This window comes from Notamacropus eugenii, chromosome 7, assembly GCF_028372415.1.
Source record: "Notamacropus eugenii isolate mMacEug1 chromosome 7, mMacEug1.pri_v2, whole genome shotgun sequence".
NCBI classification, from domain to species: Eukaryota; Metazoa; Chordata; class Mammalia; order Diprotodontia; family Macropodidae; genus Notamacropus; species Notamacropus eugenii.
The window spans coordinates 84,451,786-84,479,635 of NC_092878.1; the positions used below are offsets into that span (position 1 = coordinate 84,451,786).

The following is a 27,850-nucleotide window of genomic DNA, read 5'->3' on the forward strand; positions in this document are numbered from 1 at the left end:
CTTATCTTTGGAGCTTTTCATGCCTTAAACAAACACTAATCCACCATTCCAATTTCTTTATACATAACTGTTCTTTGAATCTGTGCAACCTGATCTTCTTGCTCTTCACAAACAACTCTCTAATCTCTCATCTCTTTGTATATCCCCATCCCCCACCTCCAAACTGGCAAGGCTTTGCTTTGCTAATGTACTGGGAATTAAAAGAAATAAATAAAGAAGATTGCAATCAGCATGGTATAAAAGCTAATTCTATTTGATGAGTTACTAAGCAACTTTGCTCTAGAAACCTGTTTTCAAAATTTAAAAGCCTTGCTTTCCCCTTTGACTTTAAAACACCCTTTTTACTTCACCCTTGCAGACAAAGCAGAATACATGTCCTGAAGTCCTTAGCAAACTTAAAACATTTCACAAATATGCACTAAAATATTTTTATTTATTATTTCAGATGCTATTTCTGTATTACTATGACAAAAATAAAGCACCAGTGAGTGAAATCAGGTTAAGTAAAGACCCCTCAGACACGAAATTCCCCAAACCTGCTGCTTTCCTACCAAAGCTAAAATAACTAAGTATCCCCCTTAGGCAAATAAAATGCTCCAAGATGGAGGAGAACCACCAAAGTTCCAGTCACATGACCTGGTGTACTCCCCCTTTCACTTCCCCTTCACCACTGCCTTAATGCCACATCAGCATTCTTCCCTTAAGTTCCATATTTGGTAGCAAAAACCTTCATTGATGAGTAACTATTCTTTCTGTGTTCTTTGTCTCTGGGGTATATTCCCAAGCTTAGACTATACCCCTGGATTTCCAGTCAATGGGAAGAGAAGCTTGTGTGCTTCCCTGTTAGGGACTATATAATTTTGTACTCCACTCCACTCATGTGCACTCCCTTGCTGACACGCCCATGTTCTCAAGGGAAGTGCCCCTTCTCATGAGATTGTAATAAATCACTTTTTATCTTCTACCTTGAGAGGCCTTTGAGTTTAATTTGAATAAGGGTTGCTGTATCCCACACAGTTTTTGAGGCAAGTCTGGGATTATTCCCCTTCATGAGACCATTAACACCAAGCATAGTTTCCTCAGAGATCCTTGGAATTGATTTGCTAGATCCTTCTCCAATCCAGTAACTGCCTGAGAAGAGGAACTCAGAGGACATAAAAACGAAAATAAAGAATAATATAAAGAGAATCCGGAACCAAAACAGGGCTGATTAATTTGGCCAGGAAGAGCAGCCAGAATATCAGTCATGTGAGGTGTGTGTTCAACCCAGGCAAGCAAGATCTTGTGAACTTGAGCTGCTAACTCAGGCAAGATAAAGTGAGCATCGCTGGGTGACTGTTGGAGAAAGGATTGGTTGTAAATTCCAACACCCCTTTCGGACTTCTCATAGCAAGATTGAGTGGGCTTTTTTTTTTTTTTTTTGGAGGCAAGATCCTGTGAGCCATGGAAAGGGAACAATTAAAGGTGGCTGGTCCCAAAAATTCATTTCCAGACATTCTGGAGGATAGTCCCTTGGGGAGTAGACTTAGCAATTGTGATGAAATACCAAAATATAAAGGGCAAGATAAGAAGGAAATGATTTAATATTACTGTTTTTTTTTTAGGTAGGGATCCTGTTGGGAGGAAATGTAAATTGACCAAGATAAGGGTCTTCTGAGTACTGGTTGTGTCTGCAGTTAAATCTGATGGTGAATGCCAAAAAACCTCTTAAGGAGGAAGAAAACTCTTATGTAACCCTACGACTGCCAGAGGCAGGCCAATTTGTAGTAAACTGACTTGATCAGTTGTGTGAATGGTGTTAGTAGAGAGTTTGAAAAGTTTTTGAAAGTTGTTTAAAAAAATCATTCTTTCTGCATTCTTAACACCTGGTCACGTTTTTGAATGTGAAAAGAAAGATAAAGGAAAATGAACCTCAGTGGTCTGCAGCAAAAAGTTGAGGTTTGATTTGATGAGATCTCAAAGCTAAAATATGTACTTTAGGTTTGAATTGGGTCAATGTATTTTCCAGTTCACTTTAGAATTTAAGTAATTTCTTTTGGAGGCATTAACTCTCTCCAGATTATGAAGGATGAAGGCAAGGAGGGTGAGTATGGAGGTTCCTCGGTGCCTGTCTGGATTTTGTGCAAACCTAAGGAGAGTAGATGGAATTTCCACTCTTTCTATAGCCTGGAATTCCTAAGGCAGAAGGATATGGATGAGACCACAATATCCATGTGCCTAGACCATGTGCTCAGGGGAAGTTGCCCACTCCCATTCTGAGTTAAATGAGAAAGCTCCTGGTCTGGTGGACCTTGGAGCATTGGGCAGCAGTTATGGTCAGCAGCCACCATGCTATTCTGAGAGAAACGACACACTTGGGAGTGGGAGGAACTGTGCTTTCAGCTGTGAAACCTTCATGTTTTTAGAAGCATTGGAAACTAAGACAGTACTATCATGGCTGACCCAAGTAAGGGAGATGACACTGGCAGAGAAACTAACTCCATGGACCCAACCACCACTTCGATACCACCAAACTCTGACATCTTTCATCAACTTCTTTAATGTAGGTAGAATAAACTCTGCTTTTGAAGTCACAAGAAACCAGCAGCCAGCAAAACAATGTTGGGGTGCCAGTTCAAACTAAGTACAGTAGAATGAATTGACTTTTTTATGTGTTTGCTCAATCACCAGTTGCTTTCAGACTCCAAGCAGCACACGGAAATCAGTTCAGCTCCACTACCTACGGCAAATTTATTCTCCAGAGGAGACAATTTCACAGATGTACCATTAATACTCAGGATCACGAGGGTTAATTTCCAGATGCTATCTCTCTGACTCCAGACATAGGCATTACAGTAGGCACCACGAGCTACAATTCGATTGCTTTGGGGAGTCCAGTCAATACCTATGATGCACCCGATGTGTTCCTTCAGTGGCTTTCAACCATTGGTTCCCATTCTTCTTGTAAATGTGGACTTCATGATTATTAGGGCTCAGGTTCTAAGCATGGCAGGTGATTGGCTCTAATAAAAATTGATGTAAGGACGTTATTCTTAGTGTTCTCAAAAGGGAAAAAGCTGGGATGGAAATGTGCAGACAGGCCCAGGAATGGAGGATTTTTGGACTCTGGTCAGTTAACAAGAATAAGCTCTAGCAGCAGGAGAAAGACAGAGACCTGGGGCTCTAGGTCAGATTCTTAAAATCTAGAGCACCTAATCTGAGTTCTAATAAACTTTATGTCTGGATGAAAGAAGGCTTGGGTTGAATTCAGTGGAGGCAGGATCTGCACTGCTATTTCAGGTTCTCAGCACCCCAAGACCTCAGTAGATGAATGAATGAAACATTTATTGATGCTTTCTATATTTCAGGTACTGGGCTAAGTGCTGAAGACACAAACTGAAAAGCTAGATATCTCCTACTTTCAAGGAGCTCAGTTATCTTAATAGTTAGGAGATTTTAAATGCAAATAAGATGGAAAGACCCTATTGTTTTTTGTACAGTGACAAAGCGGATGCTAATGCATTTTCTTTTCACAGTATTTGCATTGATAAAATCATGTAAGTTAGTGATGCTGAACCATTTGACAATATCAAAGACTATTTCCTTTGTTCTCCAATTATTTATTTATTTTTAGTTTGCAACATTCACTTCCATAAAATTTTGAGTTTCAAATTTTCTCCCCCGCATTCCCCTTCTCCCACTGAAGATGGCATGTAATTTGATATAGGCTCTAGATATACACTCATATTTAATCTATTTTCACATTAGTCATGTTGTAAAGAACAATTACAGCCAATGGGGGGAAAAACTTGGAAAAGAAGAAAGAGAGAGAGAGAGAAACAGAAAGAGAGAGAGACAGAGAGAACAAATAATATGCTTCAATCTGCATTGAGACTCCATAGTTCTTTATCTGAAGGTGGACAACATTTTTTATAATGAGGCCTTTAAAGTTGTCTTGGTTGCTAAGAAGAGATAAGTCTATCAAAATCATCGCAAATTGTGACTCTTACTGTTTACATTGTTCTCCTGATTCTTCTCACTTCATTCAACATCAGTTCATTCAAGTCTTTCGAGGTTTTTTCTGAAGTCTACCTGCTCATCATTTCTTATAGCACAGCAGTATTCCATTATAATCATGTACCACAACTTGTTCAACCATTTCCCAGTTAATGGGCATCACCTCAATTTCTTATTCTTTGCCACCACAGAAAGATTTACTACAAATATATTTGTACATTGGGGTCTTTTTTCCATTTGTATGATCTCTGTGGTATTGCTGGGTCAAAGGGTATGCACATGTTTTGGAGGACTATTTTCTAAGTTATCAGTAGCTGTGGTTCCTCCAGAGGTGGAATCTGTACACAAATTAGTTGCTCAGTCACATCTTCTCAATTAGTTGTTCACTAGGCAATGACTATGATGGCTTCGTTAGCAGCTGGCCTGCCGATTTGGAGTTCTAGTTCAGTAGATAAAAGTTAGGAAATAAGTTTTAAAACATTCAAACATTTTCTGAAGACAAATTAGGATATGTAAATTTGATTTACTAAGTACTAATTCTGCTTTTTAAGGCATTCTTCTCCTCATTGGCTTTTTGGACCTCTTTTGACAATTGAGCTAGCCTATTTTTAAAGATATTATGTTCTTCAGCATTTTTTCGATCTTCTTTGGGAATCTGTTTACTCACTTTCCATGATTTTCTTGCATCACTGTCATTTTTCTTCCTTATTTTTCCCCCACCTCTCCTACTTGGTTTTCAAAATCTTTTTTGAGATCTTCCATGACCTGAGACTGTTGTATATTTATTTTGGGTATTTTGGATGCAGAAGTCGCACTTTTATGTCCTCTTCTTGTGGTAACTACTGTTCTTCCTCATCCAAAAGGATGGAAGAAAATACCTGTTCACCAAGAAAGTATAGTCATTCCATAGTCTTATTTTACCCCTTTTATGGGAAGTGTCCCAGCCACTTACTTGTCTTTTGAGTCCTTTGTCAAGAAGAGGGTGTACTCTGGGACCCTGTACATTCTCAGTTCTCCCACGGTGGCACTATCAAGGGAGATGAATTTACTTCTCTTCTGTCCTGGACTTGGTCTGAGAGCAACTACAGGCACTCTGTTCCTCCAAGGATCTGCCCGTAGGATTCCCTCCACAGAGCCTCCACCAGCTCCACCACCAGCACTCTTCCTCAACCCAAGAGAGCCACTCAGGGCTGAGATTCAGATCAGTACCTCAATTTCCCAAATGTCTTTAAGAAGAGGACTGTAAAAATGGATGCTAATGATGCAGTCTCTGTAGTTGGTAGGTCCATGTCACTTTCCATTTTCACCCAAGTGGAAGTACTTTGTCACTTTCCTTTGAAGCTCTTTTAGGGTTTGTGGGTTGGGCAGTCTGGGAACTGTTCCTGCTGTTGGCTCCCTGAAGCACGTTCTGGCTCCTGCCTCTGCTGTACCAGGCGGCCCATGCTGAGTTGTGCTCTGTTCTGTGCTGGGTGTGATCAACTTTTCCTGGTGGCTTTCCAGGCTCTCTTGGGCCAGAAACCTCTTTCACTCTGTCGTTTTGTGGCTTCTCCCGCTCTAGAATTTGTTTGGAGTCATTTTTACAGGTATTTTATGTGCTGTGAGGGGGGGAGCTTCTAAAAATACTCCGCCATCTTGGCTCCATCCTGGCCAAAGCACACTTCTTTTTTTTTAAAGAGCTAGTTGTTACACACCACACAACTCTTGGCGTTGTAATCCAAGAATCAATGGCAAAGAAATCAAATTCTTGATACAGTAGTTATTTCTACCTTAACTTCCTCATAGTAAATCCAACAGCCATAAATCTTAGTCCTTATACTTCTTTTCTGTCTTTTATTTTGCTCCAGTGGAAAAATCATGGGATTAAAAGTTAGAAGACGTTACTTTAGATTCTGACTACTGTTTATTTCCTTTGTGATTTGGGGCAATATTTTTATTGTCTCTGTGTTCCTCTTTCCAAATCTATAAAAGAGGGAGACAGGGCTAGGTAAACTGTAAGATCCCTTTTGTCTCCAGATCTTTGATTTTATGATCATAGGTTAACCAGTCTGTCAAAAACATTTATTAGGCTACTGCTATGTGCCAGGCACTGAAGTAAGTGTTAGAGATACAGAAAGAAGAAAAAAAAACACAAGGAGCTCACAATCTCATGGGGGAGACAGCAAGCAAGAAATCATATACAAACCAGGTTAGGCAAAGCTTACTGTAAAAGATAGGATTCCTGAGTTGGGTAAAATGAGCAGTAGATATTGTAATGTCCTCAAGTAAAGAGATTCTCATTAGTATAAATCTCTTATGTTTTTTTCAGTGCCCTACATTACATAGCAATGACAACTGACATAAACGTATCACTTTAAGTTATACTAGATAATTTATGAGCATTAATGACTGCTGCTAGTAATAACAATAGTAATAACTGACATTTTAAATAACACTTTCAGGTTCACAAAGTCTTTCACATATATTGTTTCATTTGGTCGCCAAAAGAATACTGTAAGTTTGGTGCTCTGAATACGTTGCTTGTATGTCTATTACAATTCCTATTTTATACATGGAAGATGCAGAGATAATAACAAAAGACAGGAATTAAACAAAGTAGACTTCTTAGGCTACAAATCCAGAGCATTTTCACTGTATTACCCTGCCTCCGTATAAATGGGTTTTTAATAGAATGAATGAAAATATAGATAGTGTGGTGGTGGTGGTGGTAGGTGTATGAGTGAGAAAGGTCCAATTATTATTATTTTTTAAATGCAGTATTTTTGAATGGGTTTAAGTTACAGTTATTTGTCTCTTAAAAATACAACATTACACCACCTTTTGGGATAAGAACTCACTATTTGAAAAAAACTGCTGGCAAAACTGGAAAAATAGCACACAGTCCCAGTATAGACTAATATCTCACAACATGGAACAAGAATAGGTCAACATGGGTGCATTATTTGGACACAAAAGTTGATAACATAAGCAAATCATAAGAAACAAGAAAATTCTACTTGCCAGATCTATGGGGAGGAAAATAATTCATGACCAAACAAGAGATAGAAAGCATTAAAAATGTAAAATAATTTTGATTGAATAAAATTAAAAAGCCTGTGTGCAAAAACAAACGCAATCAAGATTAGAAGGAAAGCAGAAAGCTGGAAAATAATCTTTAGAGCAAATGTTTCTGATAAAGACTTTGTTGCTCGAATACATATATGTGTGTGTATGTATATATATATATGCATATATATATATATATATACGTATATATATATATATATATATGTAACTGAGTCAAATTTATAAGAATACAAGCCATTCCCCAAATGATAAATGGGCGAAGGATGGGAATAGATAATTTTCTGATGAAGAAATTGAAACTGTCCATAGATGTATGAAGAAGTGCTCTGAATTACTTTTGATTAGAGAAACACAAATTAAAACAACCCTGAGCTATCACCCCACACCAATCAGATTGACCAATATAACAAGAAAGGAAAATGATAACTGTTGCAAAGAATGTGGGAAAATTGGGACACTAATGCACTTCTGGTGGAGTTATGAACCAATCTAACCCTTCTGGAGAGCAATTGGTAAGTATTGCCAAAGAGCAATTAAACTGTACATGTATTTTCATCCAGTAATACCACTGCTAGGTCTGTGTCCCAAAGAGATCATAAAAAAGGGAAAAGGACCTATATGTGCCAAAATATTTATAGCAGCCATTTTTGTGATAGCAAAATATTGGAATTTAAGGTGACATTTATCAATTGGGGAATGGTGGAACAAGCTGGGGTATATGAATGTAATGGAAATCTATTTTACAATAGGAAATGATGAACAAATAGGCAGATTTCATAAAAACCTGGAAAGACTTGTACTAACTGATGCAAAGTGAAATGAATAGAACCAGGAAAACATTTTGCATCATATCAACAACATTGTGTGATAATCAACAATGAATCACTCAACTTTTCTCAGCCATGTAATGATCCATGATAAGTATAAAGGATTCATGAAAGATTAAATGTTTGAAAGTCACCTACTTGAACTTCCAGCAGCCGACATAGCAATGTAAACTGTAAATACTCTCAAGCTCCCCTTGTTGACCTTGAAAACAGAGAAAATATTGACCAGGAAAAATACTAGAATAGTGGATCTAGCAAAAGGGAACAGCAGTCTTTCAACTCAGGAGGCTAGAGAGATGAAACATAAGGGTTCCTCTTGCTGTGGTTGAAGAGGGCCAGTGCAAGATCAGAAACTTCCCAGCAAGAACCTCTTCAATAGAACAGCAGAAGAGCGTTAGCCCCAGAGGGTGGAGTTGGTAAGCACCAACACTAGGACACTGGTGTAATGGTAATTTAAAAAGGGAACATTATCTCATTCACTAAGAAGACCATGTGAACTGCTTGGATAACAAGGAAGACTGACTCACATAAGGCTGAGTCACAAGGAGCTCGTGGTGAGAGGAGTTTGCTGACTGGATAGAACAAGAAGAGGCAGAGCTAGAGTGGAGCTGAGAGGAAGTTAGTCTTGAGAGGAGTCAGAACTGAATAACTCAGGCAAGCCTGTCACTGGCTGTGAGTGTGAGAAGGGCATTTTGATTAAGGGAAGCCTGCTTGTCTTTTTGTGTAAAACAGCTGGTTTGTGGGAAGCCTAACAAGGAGAAGGCTTGGGGATGGTGTTGTTCTCTGCATTGTTACTAATTATAGATTTTGTTACTATGATGAATTTGGCTTTCTGGTGTCTGAAAAAATATTTTGGTTCTGTCTTCCATGTGGAGACAGTGTTGTATATCACATTTGGGTTGGGATATTCTTGGCTGCCACGTGTGCTCTAAATATCATGTTGTCACAACACCTGGGTGTGCCTTGGCCCAGCCAGGGGAATTAGACAGACAACAGCACAGACAGGGTTCACCAGCCCCAAGGTTTGCCTGTGCTGTAGCACAGCCCTACAAGAGGAGGAAACACCCTGCTGCCAGACCACCTACTCCCCCACACGTCACACTGTGAGTTTCACTGCCACCCCAAGGAAAGTCAGAAAAAAACTTCACCTGGCCTTTGCCTTGGCATACACCAGCCAGCACAGCACCAGGAAAGCTACAGCATTATATAGCTACAGCACATAAATGTAGAAACCAGTTCCCAAACTCCCAGCATATTAATGTGGGACAGAGCTCCCACATTCCCTGAAACATAATTTTCCTAATATTGAACCCATTCTATATTTCTGGTGTAAATCTAGCTTAATCAAACTGTATTATTCTCTTGATAACTTGCTGTAATATTTTTGCTAATATGTTTTTAGAAGGTTGATATCTATATTCATTAGAGAAATTAGTCTGTAATTTTCTTTCTCCGTTTTGACTCTTCCAGATTTAGGTATCAGCACCATATTTTCTTCCTTCACCAATTCCACTTTAAAAGCCAGGAAAAAGGCAGTCACCGTGAGGAAGAAGAAAATCAGAAAAGCAAAGACCATAGAATCTTACTACATGGAGAGGGAAGTAAGAATTCAGAAGAGGACAGCGCTGGCATTGTATCCGCATCTGAAATGTAAAAATGGAATATGAAATGGTCTCAAGCCCAAAAAGCATTCTTGTAAGTGTTCGAGAAGGGCTTTAAGAGCCAAATTAGAGAGGTAGAAGAAAAATCGTCCAATGACTATAAAAATACAATTGACAAAATGAAAACAAAAGAATTCATTGAAGAAAACAACTTCTCAAAAAGGAAATTGGCTAAATGGATAAGGAGGTACAAAACTTAATGTGAAAATTGGACAAATGGAAAAAGGAAGTACCAAAGCTAACTAAAGAAAATAATTTATGAAAAATTAGAATTTAACAAGTGGAAGCTGGTGACTGTATGAGGCATCAGAAATCAGTCAAACAAAACCTAAAAGATGAAAACATAGAAGAAAATATAAAATATATTTTTGGAAAAACAACTGACCTGGAAAGTAGATAAGAAGAGGAAATCGAAGAATTATTGGTGTACCAGAAAGCCATGATAAAAAAAGAACCTGGACAACTATCTTCCAAGAAATCATCAAGGAAAACTGCCTTGAGATCCTCGATCCAGAAAGCAAAACAATCATCCAAAGAATCTAGCATTCTTCTACTGAAAGCGACCCCAAATTGAAAGGAAAGAAGAATATTGTTACCAAATTCCAGAACTATTAAGTCGAGGACAAAATACTGCAAGCAGTCAGAAAGAAATAATTCATATAACCACGAACTACAGTCAAGATCACACAGGACCTTGCAGTTTCTATTTTAAAAGATTGGAATATGATATTGTATAAGGCAAAGGAACTTGGACTACAACCAAGAATGAATTACCCAGCAAAACTGACTTTAATCTTTCAGGCAAAGAGATGAGCATTCAATGAAATAAGGGATTTTCAGACCTTCCTGATGAAAAGGCCAGAGCTCAGTAGAAAATTTCACCTTCAAATACAAGATTCAAAAGAGGCATAGAAAGGCAGAGAGGGACAAAATTATAATTCAATATGGAGAATGGAGGAATTTGTGACCAAACAAGAGATAGTGTTTTGAAAAGCAAAATGAATAAATTTGGTTACATTCAGTTGAAAAGTTTTTGGACAAACAAACCCAATGCAACCAAGATTAGGAGGGAAGCATCAAACTGGGAAATAATTTTTATAGCTAGCGTCTGTGATAAAGGCCTCATTTCTAAAATATATAGAGAACTGAGGCAAATTTAAAAATTTATTCCTGAATTGGTAAATGGTCAAAGGATATGAAGAGGCAGTTTTCAGAGCAAGAAACTGCAACTATCTATAATCATTTGAAAAATGTCCCGAATCCCTATTGATTAGAGAAATGAAAATCATAACAGCTCTGGACGTACCACATCACATCAGACTGGCTAACATGATAAAAGAGGAAGATGATAAATGTTGGAGAAGCTGTAGGAGATTTAGAACACTAATTAACCGTTGATGGAGATGTGAGCTAATCCAGCCATTCTGGAGAGCAACTTGGAGCTATGTCCAAAGGGCTACAAAAGTGTGCATGCCCATTGACCCACCAATATGTCTTCTTGGACTGTATCTAAAAGGGATCAAAAAAATTGGAAAAGGTCCCACATGTACAAAAAATATTTATAGCAACTCTCTTTGTGGTGGATCATGAGCTGGAAACTGAAGGGATGCCCAACAATTGGGGAATGACCGAGCAAGTTGTGGTAAATGAATGTAATAGAATACTATTGTGCCATGAGAAATGTTGAACGAGAGGATTTCAGAGATGCCTGGAAGGACTTATAAGAACTGATACTGAATAAAAGGAGCGAAACCAGGAAAACATTGTACACAGTAACAGCCACAGTGTACCAGAACTGTTTCTGTTATACTTAACCCTTCACAGCAAGGCAAGGACCTAAAACATTCCCAAAAACTCGAGGTCAAATGCCATCCATTTCCAGAGAAAGAACTACGGAATTCAAACACAGAATGAAGGAGAGTATTTTCTCTTGAGCTATGTTATTTTTTGTTTTGGTTTCTCTCACGGTTTCTTCCACTATTTTTATTTCTTCTAAGCAACATGACTAATGTGAAAGTGTGTTTGATAAGAATGTATGTGTAGAACCCATGATGTCTCATGATGAGGGAGGTTGGAGGGAAGGGGAGAAAATTTAAGACTTATTGAAGTGGTTATTGGAAATCAAAAATAAATAAATTGATTTATAAAAACTAAAATATATAGAGAAATGAGTCAAATTTACAATAATGAAAGTCATTACCCAATTCATAAATCGTCAAAAGATATGAACAGGCAGTTTTCAGAGGAAAAAATTAAATACATCTATAGCCGTATGAGTAAATACTCTAAATTACTAGTGATTAGAGAGATGCAAATCAAAACCATTCTGAGATACCTCATCACATCCATTAGATTCACTAACATGACAAAAGAGAAAGATGACACGTTTCAGAGAAGATATGGGAGAACTGGAACACTAATTCATCATTGGTGGAGTTGTGAGCTGATCCAACCACTCTGGAGAGTAATTTGGAACTATGCCCAAAGGGCTATAATAATATGCTTACCCGCTGACCCTGCAATATCCTTTCTAGGCATGTGTCCAAAAGAGATAATAAAAATGGGAAAAAGGACCCACATGTACAACAATATATACAGCGCTGTTTTTGTGGTGGCTAAGAACTGGAAATCGAGGGAATGCCCATCAATTGAGAAATGGTTGAAGAAATTGTGTATATGAATGCAATGGAATACTATTGTGATATAAGAAACAGGAACAAGATATGGAACAGGAGGACTTCAGAAAAACCTTCAGGAATTTATGTGAACTGATGCTGAGTGAAATGAGCAGAACCAGGAGCATATTACAAGCAGCCTGAGCCTCAGTATTTGAGGACTATTTCTGAGAAACTTAGCCCTTCACAAAAATGCGAGGACCTAAAACATTTCCAAAGGTTTCATGATACAAAATGTCTCTAGAGTCAGAATGCAGAAGGAAGAAGACTGTTTTCTCTTTTGTTACGTTTTGTTTTGGTATAAGACTTCGTGTTGTCCTAGAGAGGGATGGGTAGAAAATTTAAAACTTATGGAAGTGATTGTTGAAAACTTAAAACAAATAAATTCATTATAAAACAAAAGAAATTTTTTGATATAAATTACTACGCCACTAGTGTTCTTTTGTATTTAATTTTCTACAGACTCTGACACAGACTGATAAAATAAATGCTTTCTGTTGGAGAATATTTTTAGGAGGTAAGTTCATCCCCTGTAGATGTCTTTAGCCTTTTTTGTAGTTCATCGACCTCTTGGACAGCATGATAAATCATATGGATCCATTTAGAGAGAAATGGTTTTATGGGTATAAAATATATGGGATTACAAATTTAACCAATCATATTGAAATGCGTGGTAAAAATTTTATTGAAAAAAATACGCAAAATTCTAAATCCAAGTTAAGAGGTTTTGCTCTATAAATTAACTAAAAGCATCTTTGTTACACCTGCAGGAGAGGATATGCAATAGACATGTTACCTATCCCATTCTGGGAAGTCAACTAAAGCACATAATGTGTTAGACCTGGATTCAAGTCTTGAGTCTGAATCATGCCTGACAATAATTGTACAACTTTGAGCAAGTCTAAACATCACTCAGTCTTGGTCTATCTATAAAATGGGGTATAATAATGGCATCTACCTCTAAAAGTTGTAGTGAGAATTATATGAGAAGTTATATGAAAAGTATTTTGCATAGCCAAATTCCCTACTTGAATGCTCACTATTATTATCACCCTTTCTCATATTAATTTGGCCTTTCTATGTTTTGAAAGCTTTTCATTCCACTATTTTTTCTACTACCATAATGAAAAATATGAGTATTGGAAATGGCAACATCTATTAAAATTATTATGTGTTCATGGAACAAAAAGAACGTTCTCTGCACACTTTAAAACAAAGATGATGATTATAATGATGCTGAAAGTCCAGCTTCTGACCTTTGATAAGCCTGATGATATGATGATTTAAAAAAACTAATATACAATTAATCGTCTATTATGATATTTTCATTATCAGGGATGCTAAAGACGATCAATAACCAAAGGGGAAGTATTTCTTTCTTGATCTCTCACTGAAAGACTTTTTTTGTAAAATGATTAAAACAGTTTGTTGGGTTTTTGTTGTTGTTGTTGTTGTTTTTACACCAAACGAGAGGGAATCATTCATCAAATTCTATTTGAGGAGAATGTGGCTAGTTATACCTAAAACTCTATATATCTGTGCTTCTATTTAAACAATAGTTAAAAATAGCCTCACCAAATCTAATTAAGAAATCTTTTGGGATACAGTATATCTAATTTTCATGTAGAATCAAAGGACACTGGAAATATTCTTTATAAAAATGGTTGTTGGTTAAACCAATTTATAAATTAATTTGTTACCGAAAGGCCACATTTTGATAAAATTTCTGTGTTGAACATCTAATGCAAAGTGCAAAACAAGCAAGCCCTGCATTAAAAAATGACTGCTATAATTTTGTCAAAACATTTATCTCTAAGAAATCATTTTCCTTGAATTCAACTACCATTTGTCTCGGAGACTCCATAGCTCTCAATTATGAAACGTAAACGTGATAATCTAAAATAGTTAATGAGACTGAACATTGTCCACTCTGTTTCCATTGACTTTCTTTTTTTGGACACTTTGAGACATTCTAATTTAATTACAACATAAATAAATACATCAGATGGCGACCGAGCCGTAGAGTTTGTCCTGGACTCAAGTGCTATTTCTGCTTTGTGTTTTTTTTTTTTCAATAGCTCCTCTCTTCCTTGGGTCTTTCCCATCTTGAGGATGGGGAGAAGGGGAGGAAGTGGAAAGAAGGGTTATTGAGGTAAGTAGCAAAGCCTATTTTTCATATCTACCACTCTGCTGGGAGAATGAGAGGGGGAAGGGAGTCGAAGGGTCAGTCCTTGAACAACTCCCAACTCTCTCTCAGTCACCACTGATTGCTGGTCATCAGCTCCACTGAATATTTCCTGTGACAAGAGGGTCCCCCTCTTTGGGGTGAGGCAGACTGTCTCTCAACAAGCCTCCTCCCACCCCCACACACAACACCCCACTTTCTGCCAGACAAATGATTCCCACTCTCATCTAGAACTGAAAACATCTGGATCCCCCCCCATCACCACCCTATCCCTTACAAAGTAAGGCTCCCTCAGAAACATCCTCATCCCTGAAATTCTCTAAACCCCTTCTACAGAGAAAAGAACAGAGAAGCAAGAACATTGCACATGTGATATAGGATATCTGGGTCCCCAGCTTCAAAATTAATCAATCTACAGAAAGAGGGAGGTCTCTAAGCTGACTGGATCCCAACACCCTTCCCATGCTCCTGATTTCAGCAGACTCTTTCACGGTTCCCCATCTCTTTTTTCCTTCTTCCCCGAATCACTTCCTTTGAAAGAAAACAAGGAAATTTTCCAGCCTCTACTTCAGGATGACCCAATAGTCAGACTGCTTTTTTTCTTTCTTTCTTTACCCCAAACCCTCAAACTCAAGAGGTCAGGTCTCCTCTCCCAAGATTCCAGAGGAGAGTGGAGGTGAGAGGCAGAAACCAGGAGGCCAGGGCAGATTATTTCCAATGTTTCACATCGTTTTGTGGTGCTTTTGAGTCGCCAGCTGGGTTTCCAATGATTGAGCTGTACAGGAATATTTTGTCAAGTCTCTTGAGTGACTCAACCAGGTAGTTATGAAAGTCTGTGAGTGTGGTACAGATGACTGGACCCCCAAAGAAATGGGTAATGAAGCTGAAATGAGTGAGGCAGCTCTGTACTCCCAGTTCCAGGATGAGAGAGGGTCCACTATTGCCCAATGGGAAATGGTCCTGGACCATCAGGTCTGAGAACTCCTTACAGATTTACTTGGTGGCTAGCAAAATATTCTTTTAACTGTGCAGTTCTGCAGGTTCCACACGTTGCCAGGACAGGTAGTCAGCTGCTGCCTTGGTTGAAGACTCTGTCTCACACACATAGCCAAAATTCCTGATGAGGTCCATGGCCTCTCCCTCCACCAGGGAAGTAAGCGGGGTCACATTGACTGCCTTCTGAAACCCTGCTGGCAAATTGAGGCTAGTCTTCTCCAGTAGCTCCCCAAAGGCATTGGCTTCCATTTTTTAATTTAGTCCTGTGAAAGACATCCCCAAGGAGACATATATTGGGACACTGTGGGGGTGAAAGCCTTCTTTGCATTTCTTCCAAGGTCACCTTTTAGTTTGAGGAGGAGCTGAGCAGGGAGAGGTGACCAGGTACAGAGAAGAAGACCTCATTGGGAATGACCACACCACTCCCCAGGCTATCCTTATTCAAGGACAGGTCCAAGATGGCACTGCCATGGGCTATGGAGGGCATGGAAATTCCTTCCTGGTTATTCTTGCCTCTGACTTCTCTGACACTATTCTTGTCTATATCTTCCTATTGACTTTCTTGTGATTGAAAAAAAAATGATTTTGTGTGAAAAATAACTGCAATAATGCGTTTATATCGCAGTTATGAGAATCTTCAGCCTTCGTTTTAGATAGTTGATATGGTATTTGTTTGTTAGATATGCCATGTTTTTAAAGTTAAATGTGATTGGCAGTCCAAGCTTTTCACTAACTAAAAGACCACCAGCCTGAATGCAGAAGCGGAGCCTACTTGGAAGAGTGAGAGCAACTACTCAGCTAAGATCTCAGGCAAACTCCTTCAGATACTTCTAAAAAGAGAACCTGACCAAATTTTGGAGGGTCAGAGTCCAATGGGAGACAGACTGTGATACATTCACAGTCCAGGAAAGTTTGGAAGGTTGACCAGAAGGTTCTGTTCTGTGGGGTGGAGAATCACACAGGACATAGTGTAACATGTCCCTGCCATGGCAGAGCCAAGCAGGAAACCCAGGGTGGTCTGAGGCAGCGACTGCACTGTAGAATCTTGAGTATATCAGCTCGGTAGGGGAGTTTAGTAGAACTGAGTCAGTCAGAACCACGGAGGTATCTGCTGCTCCTGAGAATATCAGTCTGCAGATTAAATGTCTGTAAGTCATCTACTTGAGGTTACAAGAGTCAAAATGGCAGAGTGATCAGTAAATGCTCTCTCCTCTTCCTCTTGTTGACCTTGAAAGAACCAGAAAATATTTTCCCAGAAAAACTTTGGATCAGTGAGATCAAGAGAAGGGGGAAAGAGACATCTAGACATGAGGCTAGGAAAATCACTAAGGAGTATCTATCTTGTTGTGGCAGAAGGGGAACAGTGCAGGACCAAAGCTGTCTTAGACAGCCACACTTCAATGAACTGGGAAGGGATCCTGAAACTAAGAGGGGTGGAGCCTCGCAGCTATCAACACCAGGAGCTCAGGCTTGCCTCAGTACCCCAGGGGAAATGAAAAGACAGTAGGGCAGCCAGGATTACCAACCCCTGACCTTACCTTTGCTCTAGCTCAGCTGAGGAGACCTCCCATAGCCAAAATTCCCCTCCTCCACACTTAACAATCTAGCTCCTGAACAAATCGTGGGAACACAAAAAGACTTCACTTGGATTCTGCTTTCTAACACCAGCCAGCTCAGCACCAGGTTGTTTAGCTTCTAGCTGAAAGAATCAGAGACCACAATACACAAAGCCTCATCATCATGAGTGAGAAGCAAAGCAGGAAAGAAAAGATCATAGAATCTTCTATGAGGACAAGGAGCAAAACACTAAAACCAAAGAGGTCAGTATTAAGACTGTACTCTCATCTGAAACTTCAGAAGGGACTATGAACTGGTTACAAGAAAAAAGAGCACCCTTGGAAGAACTGAAGAAGGATTTTAAAAGCCAAATTTGAGAAATGGAAGAAAAAACTGCCCAATGACTTTAAAAGTGTGATAAAAGAATACACTGAAGAGAACAGCTCCTTAAAAAGGAAAATTGAGCAAATGGAAAAGGAAGAAGAAAACCTAACTGGAAAAACTGGAAAAAAAAAAGGAAAGAAAACTCATAACCTAAATGGGAAAATTGGACAAAAGGGAAAGGAAGTAAAAAAATTAACTGGAGAAAATAATTCCTTTAAAGGAATAATTTGACAGATGGAAAAAGAGATTCAAAAGTTAACTGAAGAAAGCAATTTGATAAAAATTAGAACTGGGCAAGTAGAAGCTAATGATTCTATAAGACATCAAGAACCAGTCAAACAGAATCTGAAGAATGAAAAGATAGGAGAAAATGTAAAATATCTAATTGGAAAAACAACTGACTTGGAATTTAGATCAAGGAGAGAAAATCGAAGAATTCTTGGTCTGCCAGAAAGTCATGATGAAAAATAAGAGTCAGAAAAATATCTTCCAAGAAATCATCAAAGAAAACTGCCCAGAAGGGCTAGATTCAGATGGCAAAATAGTCATCGAAAAAATCCGTTGTTCACCTCCTGGAAGCAATCCCAAACTAAAAACACCAAGGAACATCACTGTCAAATTCCAGAACTGTGAAGTGAAAGAGAAAATAATACAGACAGCTAGAAAGAAACCATTGAAATGTCAAGAAGCTACAGTCAGGATCACACAGGACCTTGCAATTTCTACATTACAAGATCGAAGGAACTGGAATATAATATTCTTTAAAACAAAGGAGCTGGTACTACAACCAAAGATTAATTACCCAGCAAAACTGAGCATAATATTTCAGGAAAGGAGATGAACATTCAATGACATAAGGTATTTCCTTCCAGATAAATTTCTGATAAAAAGGCCAAAACTCAATAGAAAACTCAAAAAGGTAAACAAGGAAAAAAAACGAAAAACAAAACTTGCTACTCAAAATGGGAAAACGGTTTACATCCCTATAAGGGAAGATATTACTTGTTAATCTCGGGAATTGTATATTTACATAGCAGAAAGAGCAAAGGAGAGAAGTTTGGGAGAACTAGGGTGAATCAATGGCTGTGTTGGTAAATATTTAAGAAATATCCCATTGGCTACTTAGTGCAGTAGCAGAACTTCTTTTTCCAGAGTGGTCAGCTACATCTCTGACTCCCCAGCAACCATGTTGAAGGGATCAGCAGTTGGTATTGATCTTGGCACCACTTTCTCCTGTGTGACAGTCTTCCAACATGGGAAAGTGGAGATTATTGCCAATGACCAAGGAAACAGGACCTCGACAAGCTACATTGCTGTCACCAACACAGAACGTTTAATCGGTGATGCTGCAAAGAATCAAGCTGAAGTGAACCCCACCAACACAGTTTTCTATGTGAAATGTCTGATTGGTCATGGATTTGATGGTATAGTTGTACAGACAGACAGGAAGTACTGGCCTTATACAGTGGCAAATGATGCAGTCAGGCCTAAGGTCCACGTGGAGTACAAAGGGAAGACCAAAAGTTTCTATCCAGAAGAAGTATCTTCTATGGTCTTGACCAAGATGAAAGAATTTGCTAAAGTTTATCTTGGTAAAAGTGTCACAAATGCTGTAGTCACAGTACCAGCCTATTTCAATAATTCCCAATGTTGGGTCACTAAAGATGCTGAATCATAACTGATCTCAATGTGCTCTGAATCGTCAATGAGCCAACTGCTGATACTATTGCTTATGGTTTGGACAAAAAGGTTGGTGCTGAGAAAAATGTGTTGTTCTTTGACCTTGGAAGTGGTTCTTTCAATGTTTCCATCCTTACCCGTGAAGGTAAAACCTTCAACGTCCAGTCCATAGCTGAGGACTCTCACTTGGTTGGGGAGGACTTCAAGAACCGAATGGTCAACCATTTCATTGCTGAGTTCAAGCAAAAGTACAACAAGGACATCAGTGAGAACAAGAGGTCTGTTTGACGTCTTCACACTGCTTGTGAATGTGCAAAGAGTACCCTCTCTTTCAGTACCCAGGCTGTTATTGAGATCGACTCCTTCTATGAAGGTATCAACTTCTATACATCAATCACCCGAGCCTGTTTTGAAGAGCTGAATGCTGATTTCTTCCCTGGCATACTGGACCCTGTGGAGAAGAGGTTAGGAGATGACAAGTTAGATAAGTCACAGGTTGATGACCTCGTCCTGGTGAGTAGTTGCACTTGAATCTCCCAAATCTAGAAGCTTCTGAAAGACTTCTTCAGTGATAAAGAGCTCAACAAGAATATCAATCTTGATGAGACTGTTGTTTATGTTGCAGCTGTCCAGGTTGCCATTTTGTCCAGAGATAAATCTGAGAATGTGCAGGACTTGCTGTTGTTGGATGTCACTCCTCTTTCCCTTAGAATTGAAACTGCTGGTGGAATTATGACCATTTTGATCAAACATAATACCACCATCCCCACCAAGCAGACACAGGCCATTACCACCTATTAGGACAACCAGCCCAGTGTGTCTATTCAGGTTTATGAAGATGAGAGAGTAATGACAAGGATAACAACTTATTTGGTAAATTTGTGCTCACAGGAATCCCTTCAGCACCCAGGGGTGTTCTCATATTGAAGTAGCATTTGATATTGATGCATATGGCATACTCCATGTTTCTTCTGTGGATAAAAGCAAGGAGAACAAGGTATCCATCACCAATGATAAAGGGCATGTGAACAAAGAAGGCTGAGAAATACAAGGCTGAAGATGAGAAGCAGAGAGACAAGGTGTCTTCCAAGAATTCTCTTGAATCTTATGCTTTCAACATGAAGGCTACCATAGAGAATTAAAAACTGCAAGGCAAAATTGGTGATGAAGACAAACAGAGATTTGACAAATATAATGAAATAATCAAATGGCTGAATGGGAACCAAACTGCTAAGAAGGAAGAGTGCGAGCATCAGTAGAAAGAATTGAAGAAGGTCTGAAATCCTATCATTACTAAGTTGTACCAGAGTGCAGGGGGCATGACAAGAGACATGCCTTTTGGCTTCCCAGGTGGTGAAGCAACCTCATCTGGAGGTGCTTCTTCTGGGACCACAATTGAAGAGGTGAACTAGACACACCAGAAGAAAGAAAAGTTCATACAGTTTAAGTACTCAAAATTTGTAGTCAAGGCAGTAGCAGTTCTAAAGTAACATTTAAGCTACTGTATAAATTTGGGCATTCTGAATACTTGAAGGTGTGCAGAGGGAGAGAAGAGAACAACATTGCACTTCATCAGCACTGTAAATAAGTGGAAATGCAATTCTTATCCTGGAGAATAAAATCTATTTAAAATTGGCAACATAAAAAAACAAATATCCCATTGACAAGAGGCAGTGTAGGTATGACATTCTTTTATGTTTAATACACATTGTTAATATTTTCTCCAAAGTAATTTCTCAAGTCCAGATAAGAAATAAAACTCTAAATCAAGCCACATTTTTTTAAATGATTTGCTAATGCCTGAGGTATAAAAGTTCTTCCCGGAAATTTAACAATTAGCTCTCACAAGCCAATTAACATTAGCTCTAGAACACCTTTGCACCCTCCAGCTAAAATTTATTAGGTGTAACAGTTTCTTTGGTCCAATCACTTTGCCTTGTAGTCTTAGTTTCCTCACCAGCAGGTGGAGACAACGATTGGCTTGCTTGACTCTAGTACAGAGATTTGTCAACACTACAATACTATATAACTGTAAATTATTATTCACACTGTAATACATGTTTCTGGCTTCTCTTAAAGAAAATAAAATCAAGAAAATGCATAGAAATCGAAGGTGAAACAAAGGCTCAATGAGTCAAAAGAAATGTTAAAGTTAATTAAAAACATATTTTAATGTTACATTCTATGCTCTGTAATTAGAAAAATCTCCTGGATGGATTATTTTAAATTAAAGCATAATCAGGAATTCACTTGAAATAATCTCTCATGGGAAAAAGGGTTTTTTTGTTATTTTTTTAAATCGGTTTTAGAGACATTTAGTAGAAAACCTCAGAAATGATTTTTCCCCTGTTAAATAATGAAAAATGACTTTAGGTTGTTCAGAGATGAATTAAGATTCCAGTCTGTCAGAGTAAATATGTACAATATTCAGAATGTTCAAGCTTGTTAACAACGCAGTTTTAGAAAGGTTTTGAGGGGTGAGACTGTTTCCCCTTTCTATTCTCATCTTGGTTGTCTAGAGAAACATACAATAGACATTAAGATGCTAGGCTAACTGAACTTCATAGCACAAACATATTTATAAGTGAAAGAGAAAGATTTAATGAAGCATTAATTGGCTATGTACCTTCAAGGACATTTTTAGCTCAGCATTAATGTACAGATCCATCAACAAACAATTTCAATAAAATAAGACTGTAGTTCTCAAAAGTAACCATACGGACACAGATACACAGGCCTCCCTTCCAATAGCATGGAATTGAATGATCTCCTTAAATCCAGTTGATTTTGAAGTTCTCCCAACTATGAAACAAAAGAGAAAAGTATTGTCTCTTGTATCTTTATCCACTATAGACAGAGTTAAGAGCTTAAGGATGGAGCAGAATGATCTGTTCTGTCTTTACTACTATTTTGCGTGTGATAAAATCATTTATTTTTATGTCTTCTTCCTAGATTTTGTAAAGATTATTGCAACGGTTAGATTCCAAATTACATGTATAATATTTCGTAATTCTGTTCTGAATTTAAGGGGCATAATTTTTCCATTGAAAAACAAAAACAAAACAGAGTTCCAGGAGGTGAAGCCAAGATGGCTGAGTGGAAGGAGGGACTCATCTGAGCTCTCCCACAAACTCCTTCAAACACATCTAAAAAGTGAATCTGAACAAATCCTAGAATGGCAAAATCCACAGAGACAGAGTGTGGCAGATTTTCAGCCCAAGACAATCTGGCGAGTTGACAGGAATGGCCATTGCACCAAACTGGGAGAGGTTCACATAGTAGTGCACAGGCTGCACCAGCATAGACTCAACCATGGCAAAGCTAGAGCAGACTCCAACAGACTGAAACACTGGTAACAGTGGAGATTTCCAGATTTCTCAGCATAGAGTGGGGGTCTGATGGAACTAGCTGAGAGAGAAGTGTGTTCCTTCTCAGGGACTGCAGGAGTGACAGTAGCTACTCCTGGGGCTATCAGGCAAGAGATTGAACGTCTGAAAATCATTTATTTAGACTTTCAGGAGTCAAAATGGCAGAGTAAGCTGTAAGTCACTTGAACTCTCCCTTATTGAATTGAAAAACCAAGAGAATATTACCACAGGAAAAATTCTAGAATAGTGGATCCAGCAGAAAGATAGGGTGCAGTAGGTTTTTAGCCATAACTTGGGAGACTAGGGGGATTAATGTGAAATATCCCTCTTGTTGTGGCAAAAGAGGATCAGTATAGGAGGAGGTAACCCACCAAGCCAGTAGCAAGGCCCACCTCAATATACAAGAAGGAGATGTTGAGGACCAGGATGGAGGAGCAGGACAGTGCCAGCACCAGTCATGTAATAATTTCAGCTGAACACCAGGTAAACTACCAAGTGATTACAAAATCGAAATGCAAGTTCCTGAGGCCCCAGTACAGAAAACTAGTAACCAGGGCCCTAGTCCCTTGCACATGAAGTCTGGGGCTATACCGCATAGACCCCAGAAACAAGGACCAAATTTAAAAATCAGGAAAATGGTGAACAACATGAACAAGAAGAATTTTTTTAAAATAAATTAATTACCATAGAGAAATATTTTAGTGACAGGGAAGATCAAAACACAAATTCAAGAGAAGAGAACATGGTAAGTGTACCTATACGCAAAGCCTCCAAGGTGAATTTGAATTGGTCTCAAGGCCAAAAAGCCTTTCTGAAAGAGTTCAAGATGGATTTTGAAAGACGAATAAGACAGGTACAAGAAACAATTAAAAATACAATTTACAAAATGAGGGGAAGGACATTGAAGAAAATAACTCCCTGAAAAAATGGATTTGGGCAAGTGGAAGCTAATGACACTGAGATAGGAAGAATCAGTCAAACAAAACCACAAGAATGAAAAACATAGAAAAAATATAAAGTACCTCATTGCAAAAATAACTGACCTGAAGAAAAAAAAACTCTAGGAGAGAGAATTTAAGAATTAATACTCCAGAAACCAAGATGGTGGAGTGGAAGCAAATACTCACCGAAGTTGTTAAATAAACTCCTTCAGATAGCTCTAAAAAGCAAATGTGACCAAATTTTGGAGGTGCAGAATCCAATAGGAGACAGACTGTGGCAGATTCACAGCTTAGCACAGACTGAAGGGTGGACGGGAAGGATCTGTTCCAAAGGAGTGGAGGAACACCCCTGTGCTGAGGCAGGGCCAAACATGAAAGTCCCAGGGTGGTCTGAGGAAGCAGAAGCACAGTGGAATCTCAGGCATATCATCTCAGGAGGTGAGCCCATGGAGTAAGAGTCATGGAGTCACAGGTATCTGCAGTGGCTGTTCCTGAGACTATCAGCCCAAAGATTAAATATCTGAAAGTCATCTACTTGAACTTCAGGAAGCCAAAATGGCACAGAGATCAGTAAATGCTCTCTCTCTCTCTCTCCCCTTTTTGACCTTGAAAGAATCATAAAATATTTCCCCAGAAGAATCCTGGATCAATGGGATCAGCAGAAGGGGCAAGCAGTCTAGTAGCATGTGAGGCTAGGAAAATCAGTTAGGAGAATATCTCTTACAGTGGCAGAAGACCAAAGCTGTCCCAGACAGCCCCTGTTCAGTGAACCAAGAGGAGATCCAGAGCTCCAGTGGGGTGGAGCCTCACAACCACCAACACCAGGGCCCCAGGAGTGCCTCAGCAGTCCAGGGGAAACGGAAAGACAATAGGGGAGCAGGATCACCAACTGCTGAGCTTGCCTATGCTCTAGCTCAGCTGAGGAGATCTCCTCTGACCAGACCACTGCTCCCTCACCCTTAACAAGCTAGCTCCTGGGTAAATCCTGGGAAACACAAAAAGACATCAACCTGGCCTCTTCTTTCTCACACTAGCCAGCTTAGCACCAGGTTCTTTATTTTCCAGCTGAAAGAACCAGAGGCCACAAAACTCAAAGTGTCATCATCATGAGTAAGAAGCAAGGCAGGATGGAAAAGAACGTAGAATATTTCTATGGGGACAAGGACCAAAACATGTATACAAAAAAGCTAAGTATTGAGATTGTACTCTTATCTGAAATTTAGGAAGGGTCTATGAACTGTTCACATGCACAAAGAGCACTCTTGGAAGAGCTAAAGAAGGAAATAGAAGAAAAGCTGGCCAGTAATTTTAAAAGCATGAAAAATATTTTACTGAAGAGAATAGCTGTATAAAAAAGGGAAATCGAACAAATGGAAAAGGAAGTACAAAAACTAACTGGTGAAAAGAATGCCGTAAAAGGAATAATTGGACAGATGGAAAAGGAGATCCAAAATTTAACTGAAGAAACAAATTTCATAGAAATTAGAATCGGGCAAGTAGAAGCTACTGATTGTATAAGACATCAAGAATCAGTCAAACAAAATGTAAAGAATGAAAAGATAGAAGAAAATGTAAAATATCAAGTTGGAAAAACTACTGACCTGGAAAATAGATCCAGAGGAGAAAATTTAAGAATTATTGGCCTACCAGAAAGTCATGATAGAAAAAAGAGCCTGGACAATATCTTCCAAGAATCCATCAAGGAAAACTGCCCAGAAGTTCAAGACACAGAAGGCAAAATTGTCACCGAAAAAAATCCACCGTTCACCTCCCAAAAGGGATCTCAAACTAAAAATACCAAGAAATATTGTTGCCAGATTCAAAAACTATCAAGTGAAGGAAAAATACTAACCAGAAAGAAACCATTCAAATTATCGAGGAGCTACAGTCAGGATTACGCAGGACCTTGCAGCTCCTACATTAAAAGATCGACAGAACTGGAATATGATATTCCATAAGGCAAAGGAGCTGGGACTACAACCAAGGATAAATTACCCAGCAAAATTCAGCGTAGGAGATGGACATTAAATGAAATAAAGGATTTCCAGACCTTCCTGATATAAAGGCCAGAAATCAATAGAAAATTCGATCTTTTTACTCAGGTCTCAAGAGAGGGATAATTAGGTAAACAGGGGGAAAGAAAAATTTGTTACTCAATTTGGGCAAACTGTTTTCCTCCCTATAAGGGAAGATGATACTTGCTAATCTTGAAAAATGTATATCTATTATGAAATATAAAATGAATATAAATAGATAGAAGGAGGATGTATGAAGTAAATGATGTGATGACAAAAACGTGATTTAAGCATACTAATGGATTGTAATAGAAGACATGGAAAGGAGGAAGCAGAAAATGGTAAATTACATTATGATATGACAAGGATGCATTGACTATCTCCCTCTTTCTGCACTGGATTGTGAGGTTTTCATGGCCTAGTACTTGGTTAATTTTTGTAAATGTGCCATGTACCACTGAGAAAAGATGTATTCTTTTCTATCCCCACTGAATTTTCTCCAGAGATCTATCATATCTACCTCAACCAGAGTTCTATTCACCTCCTTAATTTCTTTATTGTTTATTTTGAGGTTAGATTTATAAAGTTCAGAGAGGGGGAGTTTGATCTCCCCCACAAGAATAGTTTTGCTGTGCCGTTCTTCCTGTCAGTGCTTCACTTCTCCTCTAAGAATTTGGATGCTAAACCACTGGGAGCACATATAATGAAATTGCTTCATATTCTATGGTGCCTTTTAGCAGAATATAGCTTCTTTCTTTATCTCCTTTCATTAGTTTTATTTCTACTTTTTCTTTGTCTAAGAATAGGATTGCCACCCCTGCTTTTTTTAAATCAGCTGAAATACAATAAATTCTGCTCCGGTCTTTTATATTTACCCTATGTGTATCTCCCCTTTTCAAATGTGTTTCTTGTAAATAGCATATTGTTGGATTGTGACTTTAAATCCAGTTTGCTATCTGTTTCCGTTTTATGGGAGAGTTCATCCCATTCACATCCACAGTCGTGATTACTATTTGCGTCTTTCCCTCCATTGCCATTCCCTGTGCTTATACTTTTGGTTCTCCCTTCTCCTCCCTGGTAGAGTTTTAATTTTTGACTACAGCCTCCCTCAGTCTTCCCTCTCTTCTTTCATGCCCCCTCCCTTTCAATCCTCTTCTCCCTTACTACTTCTTCCCTTCCTTTTACTCTCCCCTCCTTTTTCTCCCTTCCTCTCCTATTACCTAAGAACTAGTTGTATTTCTATACTTAACTGAGTTTGTTATACCCTCCTTGAATCCAATCAGATGAGAGAACCTCTCATACAAAACTCTTCTCCCTTCCCTGCCCCATCTAATGCAATATATGTTTGTCCCTCTTCCTGTGATGGAATTTATTTTTTTTCTCCCTCCTCCTTTTCACATCTCCCATTATATTCCCTTCACACCCTTAAATCACATTTGTCATCATCACATCATTTAATTTATACTCACTTCCTCTATCTATGTATATCCTTTTTACATTTCAAAATAAATATATAATTCTCAAGATTAACAAGTATTATCTTCCCTTATAGGGATGTAAACAGTTTACCCATATTGTGTAACAAGTACTTTTTCCCTGTTTACATTTTTATATGTAATCAAACGCCATGGAAAGATAAACCAAAAACAAATTGGAAACTAAACAATCTAATTCTAAAGAATGAGTGAGTGAAACAACAAATTATAGAAACAATCAGCAATTTCATTCAAGAAAATGACAATAATGCGACAACCTATCAAAGTTTATGAGATACAACAAAAGAAGTTCTTATGAGAAGTTTTATATCTGTGAGTGCCTACATGAAGAAAATAGAGAAAGAGGAGATCAATAAACTGGGCAAGCAGCTGAAAACGCTTGAAAAAGAACAAATTGAAAATCCCCATGTAAATACCAAATTAGAAACACTGAAAACCAAAGTAGAGATTAACAAAATTGAAATTAAGAAAAATTTTTGAACGAATAAATAAAACTAGGGGTTGGTTTTATGAAAAATAAAATTGATAAAACTTTGGTTAATTTGATTTTAAAAAAGAGAGGAGGAAATAAAAACAACAGTAAGAAATTACTTTGCCCAACTGTATGTCCATTAATTTGATAATCTAAATGAGATGGATGATCATTTTAAAACATGCAAATTGTGGGGTTGGGGGCCCCCAAACCAATACAGTGTAGTAGATAGACACACATTACCTAGGTCTTCCCCCACAGCCCATAAAATACCTGCAAAGAATGACTTTCAACAAATTCTAGACCAGTAGAAATCGCAGAACGATGGAGTGGAAGAGATTTCCAGGATAGGGTGACCTGAAAGGCAGATGGGAAAGGTCTGTCTCACTGGAAGTTGAGTGGAGCCCAAACTAGCCTTGGCTACATGGCTCCTGGAGCAGCAAGGCAGGAGTAGGCCTTGGGGGGGAATCCCTAGCAGCAGCGGAGGTTCACAAATCACTCAACGCACAGTCCCCAAAGATACTTCAAAGGGCA

General features: G+C 38.5%; 3 pseudogenes; 1 reads left to right on the forward strand and 2 right to left on the reverse strand.

The window, feature by feature from the left end:
- Positions 1–2,159: 2,159 nt before the first annotated feature.
- LOC140514697 (actin-related protein 2/3 complex subunit 1A pseudogene) lies at positions 2,160–5,438 on the reverse strand (annotated as a pseudogene).
- Positions 5,439–15,115: 9,677 nt separating this feature from the next.
- LOC140514377 (transcription factor AP-2-epsilon-like) lies at positions 15,116–15,890 on the reverse strand (annotated as a pseudogene).
- A 2,640-nt stretch (positions 15,891–18,530) lies between these two features.
- On the forward strand, positions 18,531–20,436 carry LOC140513297 (heat shock cognate 71 kDa protein pseudogene; annotated as a pseudogene).
- The last annotated feature ends 7,414 nt before the right edge of the window (positions 20,437–27,850 follow it).